This window comes from Rhinatrema bivittatum, chromosome 7 (assembly GCF_901001135.1).
Source record: "Rhinatrema bivittatum chromosome 7, aRhiBiv1.1, whole genome shotgun sequence".
NCBI lineage: Eukaryota > Metazoa > Chordata > Amphibia > Gymnophiona > Rhinatrematidae > Rhinatrema > Rhinatrema bivittatum.
The window spans coordinates 60,776,886-60,794,442 of record NC_042621.1 but is presented as its reverse complement, the minus strand read 5'-3'; positions in this window follow the sequence as shown (position 1 = coordinate 60,794,442).

Sequence of the window (17,557 nt, the reverse complement as noted above, 5' to 3'; positions counted from 1 at the left end):
TTCTGAAAATCCAAGTATACTATATCTACCGGTTCACCTTTATCCACATGTTTATTAACTCCTTCAAAAAAGTGAAGCAGATTTGTGAGGCAAGACTTGCCCTGGGTAAAGCCGTGCTGACTTTGTTCCATTAAACCATGTCTTTCTATATGTTCTGTGATTTTGATGTTTAGAACACTTTCCACTATTTTTCCTGGCACTGAAGTCAGGCTAACCGGTCTATAGTTTCCCGGATCGCCCCTGGAGCCCTTTTTAAATATTGGGGTTACATTTGCTATCCTCCAGTCTTCAGGTACAATGGATGATTTTAATGATGTTACAAATTTTTACTAATAGGTCTGAAATTTCATTTTTTAGTTCCTTCAGAACTCTGGGGTGTATACCATCCGGTCCAGGTGATTTACTACTCTTCAGTTTGTCAAACAGGCCTACCACATCTTCTAGGTTCACCGTGATTTGATTCAGTCCATCTGAATCTTTACCCATGAAAACCTTCTCCATTACGGGTACCTCCCCAACATCCTCATCAGTAAACACCGAAGCAAAGAAATCATTTAATCTTTCCGCGATGGCCTTATCTTCTCTAAGTGCCCCTTTAACCCCTCGATCATATAACGGTCCAACTGACTCCCTCACAGGCTTTCTGCTTCGGATATATTTAAAAAAGTTTTTACTGTGAATTTTTGCCTCTACAGCCAACTTCTTTTCAAATTCTCTCTTAGCCTGTCTTATCAATGTCTTACATTTAACTTGCCAATGTTTATGCTTTATCCTATTTTCTTCTGTTGGATCCTTGGAAAAGTGGTGTTCCCAGTGGACAGGAAGGTTGGAGGAGTGGCTCTGTGCCCATAAATGCCCTTTTCCCCACATCATTTTTGATAGGTCCTTACACTGGTTCTACAGTGATTAAAGCAAATGCTAATGCTTTCCTCTGGCAAGGTGATAATTTTGCTAGGTTTCACAGAAATAAAGGTTAACAAATAAAAACAAAAAAAAACATATATCGTTAAAGGTAGTCCCCTTTTTATTGGACTAACAATATGTTTTATGGCTAGCTTTCGAGAGAAGATATTCCCTTCTTCAGGTCAGAATTCATATGAACAATGGATGATATCACCAATAAATATAGAGTAGTGTGGCTGCCATAAGTGAATCATAAAAAGCATTCCGGCGATAGGGTAAAGGGGAAAAGGTGGAAGGGTGAGGAGGGTTGGATGGCTGATCGGAAAGTGACAGGCAGTATAATTTTATGGCTCATGTGATAGGAAACCTATGGTCTCCTTTGAGTCCTTTTTTTTGTCTGTTCCAAAGTGTCTGACCATTTTGACTTCAAAAGTCTTGTGTTCCTGAATGGCTTAAGTTTTCCTTTCATTATCCTGATCATAAAGTCATGGATGCAGTAGGGCCTGGTTCAGAAAGTGCTTCCCCCACAGAGCTGCTGGCCTGGCCTTCTCTGTGGTGTTTGACTCTTGCCTTCTCTTGCCTTCTCTGTGGTGTTTGACTCTTGCCTTCTCTGTGAATTGACTCTTGCCTTTAACGCCTGGCCTGTCTCACCACTGTAGCCCTGCTCCTTCACATGTTCTGCACTGAATGACATACACTACATTAGAGGAGGAGCTTGGATCCCCTTATGTTGAATGCTTTTCCCCATTTTGGAGATTTTGGGGTTCTTTGGTCTGTGCTGGCATAGTTTGCAGCGTGGTACATTGCAGGGGTATGTGCCATTTTTTTTCTTTCTGTTTCACTTTTTTTTTTTCTAATTTTTGCTTCAGATTAGGAGGTTGCCTGAAGGCCACTACCAATGGAGCAGGGAATGTTCCTTTCAGTGCTTCATTCTCCAGGAATAGCTACTGTACTGTCTTTTATGATTTTTCTTAGTTTTTTCTAGCTCTGGTCTGTACGTAACTGCACTGAGAACTTTCTCTGGGGTTTTTCCTTTCTTTGGATTTCAGTAGATTTGTTCTGGGTGTTTTAAGTGAACAAGGAGATGATTTTGTTTCTGTGTTTCATCTCAATGACAACCCTTTGCCCTCTCTCCCCTTTCCACTGCTGTTTCCCGTACATCCTTTGTGCCTATAGTTAATATTACACATCTTCCTTACTGTGGTGTCTTATACAGAGATGTAAATACTAATTCTAAGGAATGAAACAACACTTCACTCCTTCCTGCCTTAAAGAAAAATCCAAGAAATGTATTGGCAAAATTCAGTAAACATTGATTTTATTGGTCTCTTCCTGCACAAGCAGGGCAAAACTCACAGGACAGTGACTCATGCTTGTGGAAGAAAATGTTTCTTTTATTGTAAAATTGCCCAGTGCAATTTTGCAGTCAAGCAGTCTTGCTGGAAGATCGATACATAAGGGTTTGCAAACAAAACAACAGCAATAAAAGAGACCAGCATAGCTGCGTGACCATTAAGGACAAGAGTCAGCCACATACTGTAACAAGACTCAGGGCTGGATTCCAGAGTGCAGGTTACCCCTATACCCCCCCCCCCCCCAAAAAAAAAAAAATGTTGTAAGGCACCTACAAGCAGTCATGGACGCAAATTTGTGTATTGTCAAGACATTGAAATGTTAAAAAAAAGAGGGATAAAAGCTTAGGCTCTCCTCTAAGCCCAACGTGTGTGTTCCTTGTAACGTTTCATCAGAGAATATCAGGGAAGGAAGAATGGATGCATGTACCAAATAAGAGACTGTTCAATATGGAAGTTATTCTATAAGGGCAGGAGGAACCTGCCAGTCGCTGGCCTGTGAAAAAAAAAAATCCTTGAATAAATATGGCAGGCAGCATCCTGATTGTGGAATCCAAAACACCCTGCAGACGTACACGTCAGGAATCGTCAGGCAGCACCAGTGCCTCTGGGGGTCCGGGGGGGGGGAACGTTGCTTTGGAGTCAGTGGGGCTCTTCCAGCAGGCAGGCTGGGTTGGAGTTCATGTGGCAGAAGCATGGAGAGGACCTGCCGCTGAGCCTGCCAGAAAGCAGGACCGGGACCCAGATGCCCAATCGCAGGAGCAGGAAGTGCCCGGATTCTGGTAAGGTCGTGCCAGCAAGGGAACTAGAGAAGCCTGGGCTTTACATATTCTTAATGGGTACAGTCCAGCTGAAGGTAATGTAAACTCACCAACCACAACGCACACGCACACAGTGATCTAATGCTGATCTTGTATGAATACTCCCAACTACTAACATATTATACAAGGAATTAATACGAGAAATCAAACACAATGAAAAAAAAATTATAAAAAGTGAATGAAAAAAAGGATATGTTCATATGCACAAGCAGAGAGCAAATCACAGTCCATTCATGCTTGTGGACCAGATCTTCTTTGTAATCATAACATATCCTTAAAAAACACTCAAAAAAAATTTTTTTTTTATATATATATAGTGCTTCTTCCAAAATATTTCTTATAAAGTTCCTTGTGATAATTTACTTCTCTCATATTTCAGTTCTCCCATGCCTGCGACTGGTTCAGATTACAGCACTTCCTCAAATACCTGCTACACTTGTTTCATTGGTTCCATTTCACAACCCCTTTTCAATATTCTAGCCAATCAGGGGGCAGCTGTTTGGACCAATGGGAGTCTTTTCCTTTCCTCCTGCATCTGCAGGCTCTCTTCCTAATCCTTCTTCCCCCGCATCCAAGAGTGGTGTCCTGCTGGCCATTCAAGCCTGGCTGGGCCTGACAGTACATCACCTAGCAGTGCCGCTCATCGCTGGGTTGGATTGTGAAAAAATGGTGTGCATTCTTTCTGCAAAGACACCGACAGCTGTTTTGGGAATTAAGCACAGAATAACTCTATTAAGCGAGTACAATTGTGATTCGTATTCTCTTTGGCATAGCTCCTGGGCGGGTCCCGAACAGAAAAATAACTTTGGGAACCAAAAATAATAAATCAGTCCTACACCGATATTATTATTATTCCAGGGGCTGCCAGCAATCCCATTAGAGGGCTAATTTGGAAAAGGAGAAGGGCCTTGATGATTGCTTTTAGTAGTCAATCTGTTTCAAGAACGGGAGGCTCTGCGGTTGTCGTCAGACTGTGGAAACCAGACTGACAGTGCTAGTTATCCCCTGGGCGTTCAGTGCCCAGAGAGCCTGTGCTTAGTCAAGTGGGCCAGGGAGCCATTATAGGAAACAAATAGCTGAGCCCGGCTGATGAAAGAGTTCTGTGATAAGACGTGAAAGGGCGTACTGCGGCTGACCCGTATAAGCAGGCGTGCGACAACAGTGCTAGGGGGAAAACATGGACTTTTGAAATGCAAGATCACGTGGTTAGTCAGCAAAAGAAAAACAGAAAAAGGAAGAAGGGGCGTCTGCAGTTTGCGTTGCTCTATGTGACCTAATTAGACCCTCCCACGCATATCCATCTAGGCATCCATCGTATGCCCTCCCCACCCCCAACATGTACACAAACTTTTTACACATATTTTCAACATTCACAACCCCCCATGCCGTGCATTATATCAAGTAAAGTCATTCTTAAACCATTTTAAAGGCATGATTTCCTGGTTATGTTAAAGCTAAATACATCATTTCTTCTTCAATCTCTTATTTGTGATAAAAAAGGTAAAATGCCAATTGAACAAGAAATACTGCCCAAAATATGAAAACATCCCCTTAAATAGGATGTTTCTAAATGTAGTAATCTCTCCATAAGCATAGTAACATAGTAGGTGAAGGCAGAAAAGAGACTGGCTCCTCCTCTGCACCCAGTAATTCCTGTCTACACTGCAAGGATATATCTGTTGCGCTGGAGGTGGACCCTTGGCCTGGTGCAGGATTGGTACGGCCCTCTGGTTGGACCCAAAGAGCGCCTGCCACCAAGAGGCAGAGCACACAAGGAGACAGAGGCTAGCGGGAGCTTCGCCAATAGCAATCCTGGGTTTCTGCAAATTGAGCCTTGGGTACCCGGACCTCTTGGACTTAGGTGGGCCTCAGAGGGTCTCCCGGAGAGGTAGCGGAGAGGTGTGCCCACCACGAGCAAAGGTGCGCGGCTTGTGAAGTATGGAGGAGCAAGACCGGAACCAGGATCACCAGAGACCTCTGAAGTGTAGCAGGAGATGAAGGTCCTCCGGGCAAAGTAGGCGGTGCCTATAGGTTCAGCCAGATGTAAGCCACGGGTATTGACCGAGCAGGCTGGTCTGGTGGTCACGGGAGCAACAGAGTATCCGAGTGTAGCGCAAGGGTCAATGCCAGTGTATCAGTCCGAGAGTGGTCAGCCAAAGCAAGGGTCAGTTCCAAGGTCAGTCCATACGTGGTCAAGAGAGGTGAAGGTCAGTTCCAGGCAGCGGTCAAACATGGTCAGGAGGCAAGCAGTGGTCGATTCCAGGCAGCGGTCAAACAGTGGTCAGAAGACAGGAAGAGGTCGGTTCCAGGCAGCGGTCAAACGTGGTCAGGCAAGCAGGGGCAGTACCGTTAATCAGTCCGAGGAGGTATGACAAAGGAGAACGAAGAACACAGGAACTCAGGAGCACTGGAACAGAAAGAACACAGGAACGCTGGAACAAGAAACAGCAAACTTGTAACACTGAGGTGTTGGTCCAATTACCAAGGCAAGGCTCTGGGGACTGGGCCTCACCTTTTATACTGTGATCATGTGAGGTCATCAGCGGGCGCTGCAGACTGGCTTCCCGCGCTGGGCCCTTTAAAGGGCCAAGTGTTCTGTGCACGCGAGCCTAGGGCAGGGCCGATGCCATGGAGGACGCCGAGCCCTGGTGTGAGGAGCGCTGCGAGACTGAGGGCCTCGATGGGCCTGGAGATGCCCAGGGGTGCCGAGGGCGAGAAGCACTGGCGGTGGCTGCGAGTGAGGAGGAACCGGAGCTGGTAGACGGGAGCGCTAGGTGAGCAGGCCCGGTTGCGGCGCCAACGCAGTTGGGATGTGTAACAATATCTGTTAGTAGGCAGGGGCGGTTTTATAATTAAGGAAGCTGAGCACATCAGGCGGCAAAATTTTGGGAGTAGCAATAATTGTCCTCCAAATACCCCTGCAGTAGTTGCCTCACTGCGCCTTTTAAATTCTAACACCAGTGGAGTTCCTATACCCCGCCAGCAGGAAGATCCATGGTGACATGGAATGACGATGCAGTGCAGAAGAATAATGCTACTGGGGTTCCTACTCCCCGCTAGCAAGAAGATCCATGTGGCTGCTCCTGATGGTGACCTGCTGGTAGAAGGAAGAAACATGGGGGGGGGGGGGGGGGTGTAATCAAAAAGGAGGGAATGGAAAGGGGTGTGAGTGAAGAGATTAAGGGAAAGAGGTGAGTGCGAAGATAATGAGTGGGGGATGAGTGAAAAAGGGGGGAAGGAAGGGAAGTGAGTACCATCTAAACGGAATGACTGATAAAGAACAGAAGGAGTGTGAATGGAAAGAAAAGGGAGGGGTGAATCAAGGGGAAGTAAGGGGGAAGGAGTGTGTGAGTGAGGAGGAGGGGTGGGGAGAGATATTGTTTTTGAGAGACAAAGCATATGTGTATGTGTGTGTGTGAGAGAGACAGAGAGTTGGTATGTGTGTGAGAGAGTGCATATGTGTATGAGAGCGTGTGTGTGAGATAGCATACATGTATTTGAAAGTGTTTTTATGTGTCTGTATGGGAGAAAATGGGTGAGAAAGAAGAAAGTTTGTGCTCTCCCCTCCTCCACTAATCCATGACAATCTCAGGGTGACTGGAAATCAATAGGTCCCAGGTATGGAGAGTGGGAAAATTTTTATTCTTAGTTTGATTATTGGGTGTTACTTGATGTGTTTGCAATTTTGAAATATTTTATTGGTTTTTGTGAAAATTTTAAACATTTTTATGAGTTTAACTATTGGATATAATTGTATTTGTTAGAGGTTTTAAAACATTATTTTTATTAGTATGGTTTACTGTTATGATTGATGTTTTATATTTCTTGATTTTATTTTATGAGGAATGTTTATGTTTCCTTTTTTTCCATTGTTGCACTGCATGCAGATTCTGGAATGTGGTTTTCAGTTCAGTTTTTATCTGCACATTTCTATTTATAGTTTATGGTCTCTTTATTCTGTATTTGGTGAGGGTCTGCTTGTGACTGCATATGTGACTGAGGTGAGGTAATCTGCTGGCAAGTAGTTTCTATGTAGGATCTGTAGCAGCCTAGCTTGTTTTGTTTTCCTAACAGGAGATGTAATGGTATTTTAGAGCCTGATGTAATATTTGCAGGGCTGCCTTTGCATAGGTAGGATTGTTACTGTTTGAATATTGGCATTTAGTTCTGTTTTGGCATGGTAGGATTACTATAAGAAAATTATTCCTTACCTGCTGGAATGATCCTGGTACGTACAGGGAAATTGTAATTTGGTTTACTCATGGCTTTCTGAGGACCAAGCCCACACCCAATGTGCTTTATAATAGGCCTAATACCATATGTTTCTGGTTGGGGTTTGTTTTTGCAAGTTTTCTGGTTGGCATCACAGCAGTGCATATCAATATAATATATGTATTGTTGTAAGTGCTATTTTTATCTCAGCGGTCTATATTTTGAAAATCCTTTTTCATGTAGATTCTCCTTTTTTGGGTCAGAGAAGTGGTTAATATGAAACTGTAAAATAAATGCATAATTTTTAATTGTGTGTGTAGAGGCCTAAGGAGGGGGGCATTTGGATCACAACTGTAAGGTTTGTCTCGGGAATCTAGCACTCTTGCACTGGCAAGAGCGTGTACACCATATGCCTCCATCTTTCACCCATCTCTAGGGACCTTCGTTTTCAGTTTATTTTTTCAAGGAATTTATCAGCGTTTATTATTGTGAACAAAAACCGTAGAAAAATAAGTGAAAGAAAATGACTCCCTGTTTTCCATTTAATTTCTCCCATTTTTGTTTGATATAATAAACATTGATAAATTCCCAGGAAAAATAAAATACAAACTGAAAATGAAGGTCCCTATCCATCTCCTACTTCCCCAGGGGCAGATGCTGAGCAAGGGTGGGAGGTAGGTGGAGGGTTCCTGGGAGTCCGGCTGGGTTATCTACTTCCTAGGGATTTTATCACTGATGCTCTGACACTTCACTGGAAACTCTGATCTCTCTATCCCCAGCATTTCAAATCATGAAAGGGCCAGATTCTAACAGGTCGATGCAATATCTGTTTTATCCCGCAGCAGCAGCTAATTTACTGGTAAAATATGCATGCACAATTTACACAGCCCTCAGCGCGTATATTATGGGTGTATATTGTGTATATTTAATTCACGACTTTTTTTGCATGATGCTGTTTTCCGTGGTTCTTCCTACTTAGTATTGTGATGATACTAAGTAGGAGGAACCACAGAAAAGTAGTTTTTTTTGTTAAGACGAGCCCTTGACGCACGGGAAGACATATGGGAAGATTTTACGCCTGCCCTGGGCAGGCGTAAAGTTTGACAGGTTAAAAAGTGCTCCTGGGCGCATGGGGATTTTTTGCATCGCAGGGTAATAACTAATAGCTTCATCTACATGGAATTTACATGGAGGCACATTTTGGACGTGCTGATCTCCTTAATGCATCAGGGGTTAGGGATGCACGTCCAAAATGTGCGTCCAAGTACTTGTTAACCTGTGCGCTAGGCTCAGCGCATGATATTACATCGGCCTCGAAGTGGGAACCCTCCACCTTGGCCTCCTCAGTGATTTTACCTGTACTATGTCTTGTGGGGGGGAGGAGGGGGCGGGCACACACTCGTCTCAGGCAACAGAGTGCCTGGAGCTGCCCATCTTGGTAAGGAATGTAAACTCTTTGAACCCAAGCTGTTGGTAGTGTAACAAAACTATTCCAGTTAGGAAGGGGGGCATAAAATACAGTATAGTATTTCATTGCCAATATGGCTATCCCTGGCCTACCATAGGGTTTGTTCACCTGGACCTGAACGTCTATGGAATGGCTCCTCATTACATTGTTTAATAGCTGCTTTCTGAAAATACTGTCTCTCTTTCTGCTACTGAATGGTTAAGGAAAATTTGAGACCTCAGCCCTTGATATGAAGGATACTTCTGTGCAGCAGACCACCTTGGCATTTTCTCCAAAGTGAAGCATGTCTCAGATTTTCAGGACAGGATCAATGATATTTCAGGTTTCATTTGCTAGTTTCTCAAGAGAGCATACAATTTTTCAATCAAAGCATTAGTAAATTTCTTTATGACAAGTCAAACAAAAAAATATAATACTCCAAATATCACTGAGTTCAAAACAGATGTGGACCTCTACTCATAAAGGTGAATGTTCAAACCTGGATGCGCACTGACATGGGGAGAGGGGCTTGCATCTAGCACTAGCACATGACACAGTATTGTTGTCCTTCAGTGTATGGTCAGATTTCTTGCTAGGAAGGAAAACCCCAAAGATGTTGCAAATGTCCCCTAGGAATTAGCACCTTACAAACTCAAGACACTTATTATAAGTCACAACTCGTTAGGACACCATAAAGAATTTTTTTAAATTATTTTTTATTGTTTTCCAAACAAACATCAAGAATACTTGACTCCAGAAATGGAAAGAAAAATCCAAATTTTAGAAATAAACAATCACAGGCAATATTCACATACTTAGACCTCAATATTGGGGGAGAGGGAGAGAGAGAGGCTGTTTTACTAGGAAAAACTGTAAAACAGTGATTATTAAGAAAAGCTTGTTAATTTCCCTCAGGATTATGAACAGAGGCAGGGGAAGAGGCTCTCATTTGAAGAAAAACTTCAAGTTGCTTAGGGTCATCAAAAAGATACCTACAACTCCTAGGTGTTAGGATTTGTAGGTATGTGGGCCCTGGGCCGAGGTGAGAGATGGTACCGCCCACAGGGAGGAGCCCTGTGAGCCTCACCGTCGGGAGGCGAGGTCTCAGCGGACGTCAGACCCAGCTGTGGGATAGAGTCTTTATTAGAGATAGAAAGGCACTGCCCGAGAAGCGGGGAGTGCAGGAGAAAGACACAGTCTGTGCGATGGGGTTTACCCAAGGGGAATACCTCTGTAGTGGTCCGCAGAGCGGGGTACACCGATGAGGTTCCTCTGTAGTGATGATTCGGTAGTGGCCTGCAGTGCAGGGTACATGGAAGGGGTTCCTCACTTAGAGATGGTACAGTAGTGGCCCCGCAGCACGGGGTACGCCGGTGAGGGTTTCCCACTAGACATGGTACAGAAGAGGTCTACAGCGCAAGGTACACCGAAGAGGTTTCCTACTGGAGATGATAAGGTAGTGGCCTGCAGCGCAGGGTACACCGGAGAGGATTCCACTCTAGAGAAGATATGGTAGTGGTTCGCAGCACGGGGTACACCGGAAAGGATTCCACACTAGAGATGGTTCAGTAGTGGTCCATAGAGTCAAGGTACTCACAGAAATGAATGTTCCAGCAGAAACCCAGGGGAGCGAGGATAGGCAGCAGTCCGAGGCAAGAAGGCCTTCCGAGGATAGCCAGAGACAAGGAAGGGCCCCCGAGGAGCGGGTACCCAGAGCGTCTCACGCCAAATGTGCAGGAACTGGAACGGGACGTCCCTAGAGAGCGAAGCGGATTCAGCAATGAGGGAACTCGTTGCCAAGTCGTCAGTAGTCAGGGCAAAGGACTTGGGTGTGCACTAGCGGCACATAAATATTTATGTGGACATCTCTTGGCCATGCCCTGAAACACCCATGCCCTGCTCAGATCACGCCCCTTTTCTAAATCGAGTGAAATGTGCGTGCAGCAGGAGATACATGTGCGTTTGGGTGGCTTTTAAAATTTGATGGGTGTGTGAACCTGACATTTGCACGCATCTCCTGAATTTGGAATGCTTTTAAAATCTACCTCTAAGGCAATAACTCTTTAAACAACAGAAGGCTTTCCTCTTAAGCTGTGTTACACTAGATACATCCGGGAAAATGGCAACTCTCTGACCCATAAACATTTTATTTTTACTGCAAAAAAACCCAACCTTTTAATGTCCATTCCCTATTCGACTCCAAAACAAAAACTACTAAAAGAAAGCTCTAGAATCTATATTGGAATCTTGCAGGAAATTTGACAATTCCCATTCATCTTGTCCAACCTCTTCCCTCACCACATTCTCCACTGAGTAGGAAGATGGTATGCCTTAGATAGGGGAGGGAAGGAGTCAGGTGGAACCTGAAGCACCTCCAGATAAAATGTCTTAATCAGATTTTTGGGGGCAATTAACGGAGATATAGGAAAATCAATAAACCGTAAATTAAATTGTCTCATATAATTCCAACCAGGAGTCAATTACCCTGCCCCCCCCCCCCCCCCACACTGAAGAAATGCATGGAATACGTGCTAGGTTTTCATGATTCTGATTCATGGGGGTTGACACTGTACCCCCTGAACTGTAATTTTTCAAATTCTGGGGTGAAAAGTTGGAAATTCCCAAGGAGGAGAAAGGATTGATTTTAATAAAATAATGCATAATAAATAATTATAACTCATAGGGTTCAGGAAACATCATGAACCTCTTCACCATCTCTTCATTCTCAAGTTCATAATAGTTCTCAAACTCCTTGATGAATGTAGTTTTGCTGTTCATGCAATTGATACAGAAAGCCTACGGAAAAATGACTGAAACATAAAAGAGGGTTCCAATGCCCAGGTTATAAAATCACAGCAAAGCTTGGACTCCCAATTCATCTTATAAGAGGGGAAAGCTATACTGATAGACTTGACTTATTGGACAGAGATTTGCAATATTATTCCAGTCGTTTTACCTGGTCATTAACAATGCAAAATACAGATAACATACCAGAAGTACCTTCATTTGTCGGTACAATTCAGGCTTTTATCCTTCCACATCCAGACACAATTAAAAATAGGATACATTTAACTGTTTCAATTAGCTAGTTATCATAATTTAGCCCTTGCATGCTCTGAAGCATAATGAAGGCTCAGGGGTTCTTTTCCATGGTGGGGAAGATTTATCTGCAGGGCCATCTGGTAGGGGGAACAATACACTCAGTCGTTGTTTCCCACAAATGAAAATGCCAAACAAATGCTTGCTGTTCCCAAAGACCTTTTTTTTTTTTTTTTTTTTAAATCAGGAGTTAGATAGGCTGTAATTAATTACAGAAGAATAAACAGTCTATTTACTAATCCATCCAATAGAATTGGTTAACTTTAATTAACCCCTTCACTCTACTCCTCCTGTACCTTTATATTAGAGAGGCGGACAGTCGTTACCAGTCTCAGTCATTTGTCGGATCTCTGCCTCCAAATAAACTGGAAAAGGCTCTCCCTGTTGCACATAACACTCTCCATTTACATCCAGTCCAACTGGTTAGGTTTAGTGGTTTGTCAGTTTCTGGCAAAGCTATAGGTAGGCAATTTGGCACCTGTGAAATGGTGCACTCCCCCCCCCCCCCCCTCTGTCCCCTCATCTCCCGTCCCACCAGCCAGCATCACCAGTCATCCCAGTCTGTGTCTCTTATTCTGCAACCAATAACTGCCCCCCCTCCCCCTCAAAGCAACTGATCCTTGTCTCTCATAGCTCCCATAGGTCATGAACCAGTGTGACAAGGCAGTGGCTAGAGCCAGAGGGATGTTGGAATGCACAGGGCAAGGCATAACCAGCAGAAAAAAAAAAGGGCATGATCATGCCACTGTACAGGTCACTGGTGAGACCTCTCCTAGAATATTGTGTCCTGCACACATCTAGCAAACCCGACACACCAAAAACAGCACTAACTCCTAGGACTCAAACAGCAACAACCCTACTTATGAAAAAAAAAAAGCAGTTCTTCAAATATTTAACCAGGCCCTAAAATACAAATGTGTGCCCTGTTTGGGGGGGGGGGGGGGGGGAACGCAGCAAGATATACTGCAACAGATCCTTTCACAGAAACTGCATGTGAGGACCCTGGCTGCAGTGCAGCCCTCCTGCCTTTAGGGGGCCCTCAGTGGAGCCACAGACTGAGCTGCACAGGCTTATGCCTTGAAGGCTTATGACAGCACTACTATACCTTTATAAGCCCTCAATTAGTTGTTTGTTTTTAAATTGTGTATGGCATATTGTGAACCACAACAGATATCTGGTAATTGGGCAGGGTATAAGTTACTATAAATAAACAAATAAATAAGTGATTTGCCTCAGCTTGGGTCTAACCTTGGTTCTTGCTGAGGCTCTCCTTAATTCTTGCCTTGTTCACTGTTCGGCTTAGCCCAGTATAGTGACCTTCTAGTTCTGTATGTTTGTTTGTTTTATTGTTTGTTCTGTTCTTGTGAATGCTGGCCTATTTATTTGTATTTGTTTGTTCTATCTTTTGGGCACACTTGTGTTCTTACCCTGCTCCAACCCTCCCCTATCTTAGTGGGTGCCTTCCTGTCTCTCTTCCACTGTTGTATTTTGGACATTGAGGTGTGGGCCCTTGGTTGCTGCAAGAGATGGCACCTCCCACAGGGCGGACCCCAGTAGGGACTTGCAGCGATAGGCTAGCTCCAAGCAGAGATGGACAGAGAAAGTCTTTATTATACTCAAACGTTGATGGTAATGTTTCGTCTGAAAGCTGCAGAGCAGTTACACATTCTCACCAGTTCCCAAGAGGGAGATGGGTCCGTTAGTGGTCCGCGAAGTGGGGTAGGCCAAGAACCCAGACCTAGATGGAAAGGACAATGAGAGTAGATCCGGTAGTGGTCCGCGATGCAGGGCAGGCCGAGGATCTAAGTAGAGAGAGATGAGACAGTGCAGAGACAGAATTGGAGCGGTAGTACTCACTCTGATGCTGGTAGAAATAGTAGCAGAGAACCCCCGAGAAACGGAGGTTCAGGACGAAATAAGGCCCCCGAGGAGTAGGTACCTTAGGCATCCTTTTAGGTGATAGACAAGCCCAAGGGGTAGACAGGAGCAAGGCAAGGACCCCGAGGAGTGGGTACCTTAGACGTCCTTGTTGGTAGCTGGTAACCCCGGAGGGTGTAGAGGAGCGAGGCAAGGCCCCCAAGGAGCGGGTACCTAAGTCATCCTGGAGCGAGAGTACACAGAGTGGAAGTGTCTGGTAATGAGGAGAGATCAGCATGGAGGATTCCTTGCTCATATTAGGAATCGTGAATGGAATTTAAATATCAGAGCTTGTGATGTCATGCGGTGGGGACGCCCCCGAGGTTCCCGCCATGACACACGTAAAAGACGGGGCTGCGCCTGCATGTCCTAGGTGACTCCGGGAGAAAGATGGCGAATGCAATCGCCTATGCTGGACCGGGGACGCCGGAGGAGTTGGCATGGAGAAGCGGAGGCAGCCATTTTACCAAAAGGAACTGAGTCAGGCAGAAAAAAGGTGAGCAAAAGAGGGCGCAGCCGTCTGCGACCGACGGGCGCAACATCCAGCACCTCCTTTGTAGTCCTGCTGGCCACCAGAACCTGAAGGCTCAACCTGAGGGGGAGATGGCCCATCAGGCAAAAGATCTGGACCTGCACAGCTCACACCTGAAGAAGCCTGTTATCTCTGAGTCCAGTGCTGCTCCTGTTCTAGGGGATTACCTTAACTCTGACACAAAGTCCTGAAAGTACATACTGGCAGAATCCATCAGCATGGTCACACATTGTTGCAGAAGTGGACCTTTGAGCTGAGGCGGGGTTGGCTCAACCTGCAGGGAGGAGCCCTGCAGGTACCCACAGTCGACAGGTGGAGCTGGTTGAAGCAGAGGCCCAACAGGAGCTTCACCAATATCAGCCCTCGTTCCCCTTAGATTGAGCCCTCGGGTGCCGGGGCCGGATGGACTTAGCCGCGGGCCTCTATGGAGGTGAAGATCTGTCCCTTGGAAGATGTGGCAGGCCAGCACAAATGTGTAGTCAGGTCAGGCAGTGTTTAGGACAGGTAGCAGGCAACGAAGTCTGGCACGAGCTGAGGTCAGAGGTGGGCGGAGTTTAGTTGGTTCATGGTTCAGGTAGAGGTTGGGGCAGGCAGAGTTCAATTAGAGGCGATAAGCAGGCAGTGGTCAGTGGCAGGCAGAGGCCAAGCAGCATTGAGATCCAATCCGAGATCAAGCCAAAAGTTCAGTTCGAGGAGGAGGGGAACATAGAGAAGGAAGAAAGACCACAGGGGCAAACTGCCGGTGCTTGGCGACACACCAGTTGAGAAGTGCTGCTCTACCCAACATCCCTTCTGGGCCTCCATCTAGCACTCCTCTGTGAAGAGATCTGGCCTGGACTGGCCTTCTAATCTTCTGCTTTGCTGTGGCCCAGGATGCTCTCTCTCTCTTTCTCTCTCTCTCTCCCCTGCCGGCAGAACTTTCTTTTAATAATTGCAAGCTGCTCAGAGTCCTATTGCGGCAGGAACTGCAGCAGAATCAAGCGGTGCATACATGCTAGGATAGGAAATAATTGCACATGCCACGGTGGCCCCAGCCCCTCCTAGTGAGAGGCAGAGCATGGCGAAGGTGTTCCAGGTTTTTGTGGTCGGTATACACTGTAATACGGTGTTCTGCCACATCCAATCATTGTCGCCACTCCTCTAAGACCAGTTTTATGGCTAGCAATTCTTTGTCTCCGATACCATAGTTTCGTTCCTCCTGGGAAAACTTCCGGGAGAAGAAGGAGTGAGATCAAAGAACTCCCTTGTCAGACAGTTGGCTTAGGACAGCCCCCACAAAAGAGGCGCCCTCTAGAATGAAAGGCTGTGTGGGGTCAGGGTGGCGGAGGCATGGTTCCTGGAGGAAGGCTTGCTTGAGGTTAAGAAAGGAGGTGACTGCCTCTGGGGGCCAGACCTTGGTGTTTGCTCCTTTCCTGGTAAACAGTGTAAGGGGCAACTCAATCTGCGAGTAATTGGGAATAAAGGGTCTGTAGAAATTTGCGAACCCCAAAAACCTCTGTAAGGGACAGAGACCGGATGGTTGTGGCCAATTCAAGATACACTTTACTTTCTTGGGGTCATGTGGAAGCCATTGCTTGAAATTATGTACCTCAGGAAGGGCAAGTTCCCCTTTTCAAAAATGCATTTCTCCAGCTTGGCGTATAGCTTATGGGCCATAGTCTTTGGAGAACCTGGCAGACATCACGACAGTGAGAAGGGAGGTCTTTGGAGAAGATGAGATTGTCATCTAGGTAGACCACAACATCCGTATCGCAGGTCCTTGAAGAGATCATTCATCATGCCTTGGAATATGGCAGGAGCAATGCATAAGTCAAAGGGCATGACCGGGTATGCATAGTGTCCATCTCACATGTTGAACGCAGTCTTTCACTCGTCACCTTGCTTGATCTAAACGAGGTTGTAGGCCCTGCACAGATCCAGCTTTGTGAATATCCTGGCCCCTTGCAGTCAATCTAGTAGCTCCAGAATGAATGGCAGGGGATATCGGTCCTTCTTGGTTATAGCGTCCTTCTTGGTTATGAAATAAAACCCCGCTGGTGACGTGAAAGGGCCAGATGAATCCCTTGTCGAAATTCTCTTGGATGTACTAGGACATGGGTTTGGTCTCCGGAAGAGAGAGGGGGTACACCCTACCTCATGGCGGGGTAGTTCCAGGCACCAGGTTAATAGCACAGTCGAAGGGACGGTGTTCTGGCAAGATCTCTGCTGCCCATTTGGAAAACATATCTGCAAAATCGTCATATTGTGGTGGCAGTCCTAGTGAGGTTGAGGCCAATGGAACCAAGGAAGGAGGCGTGATAGGAAGAAGGCACATGGAGTGGCAATGAGGGCTCCACCTTGTCAGCTGGAGGGATCACCAGCTGAAATGAGGAGAGTGCAATTGTAACCAAGGTAGTCCCAGCATCATCGGGTATATGGCCTTTTCGATGATATGAAAGACTATCTCTTCCTGGTGTAGTATGCCGGTGTGGAGCAGCAGTGGCGCCGTCATTGTGGTGATCCGCCCAGGTAGAGGTTCTCCAGAAATGGAAGAGAGTGAGTCCCTGGGGTGGTCCACTAGGGCCTTCATGATGAAATTTCCCTCCGCACCGGAATCCACCAGCGCAAGGGCGGAAAATTTGTTTTCATCCATTGTTATTGCTACTGGAAGCGTAAGTTTCGTAAGCCAGAAGCACTGGCTAACAGTACTGGAAGCTAAAAACATTTAGATTTAATTTCTTAGCAAACTTTCATCTTTTTTCCTAAAATGGGTTTACTGAATAAATAACATGGAAACATTCAATGTAGCTGCTTCTCGAAATAAAAGTTGCCTTTTCATTGACAAGTTGAGACCTTTATCATTTAAAGAAAGTATTCTAAAAGACTCAATCCTTATACATTTGACAATCAAAACCAAAGCAAATGATTACCCCAAAGAATCACCATATATCATAATGGCACATGTATGTGATGAATACTATTCACCTAATAGATCCAGACCATGCTGTTTTCTCATCTGTTTTCAGCAACAAGCATCCCCCAGAAATCTCCCCCTAAATCCCCATTACCTCACTCCCATGGATCTGTAGGATCACTGAACACAGATCCAATTGAAATGCATGAGGAATAGCGTCAACAATCAAGAGTCTCCCCAGATATATAGAAAGTGGATTGGCCTCTGTTGGAAACAGGATGCTGGGCTTGATGAACCCTTGGTCTGACCTAGTATGGCATGTTCTTATGTTCTTAAAGTTGGGGAGTGTAGCCTACGGTCATCTCCCCACTGACTCCTAGG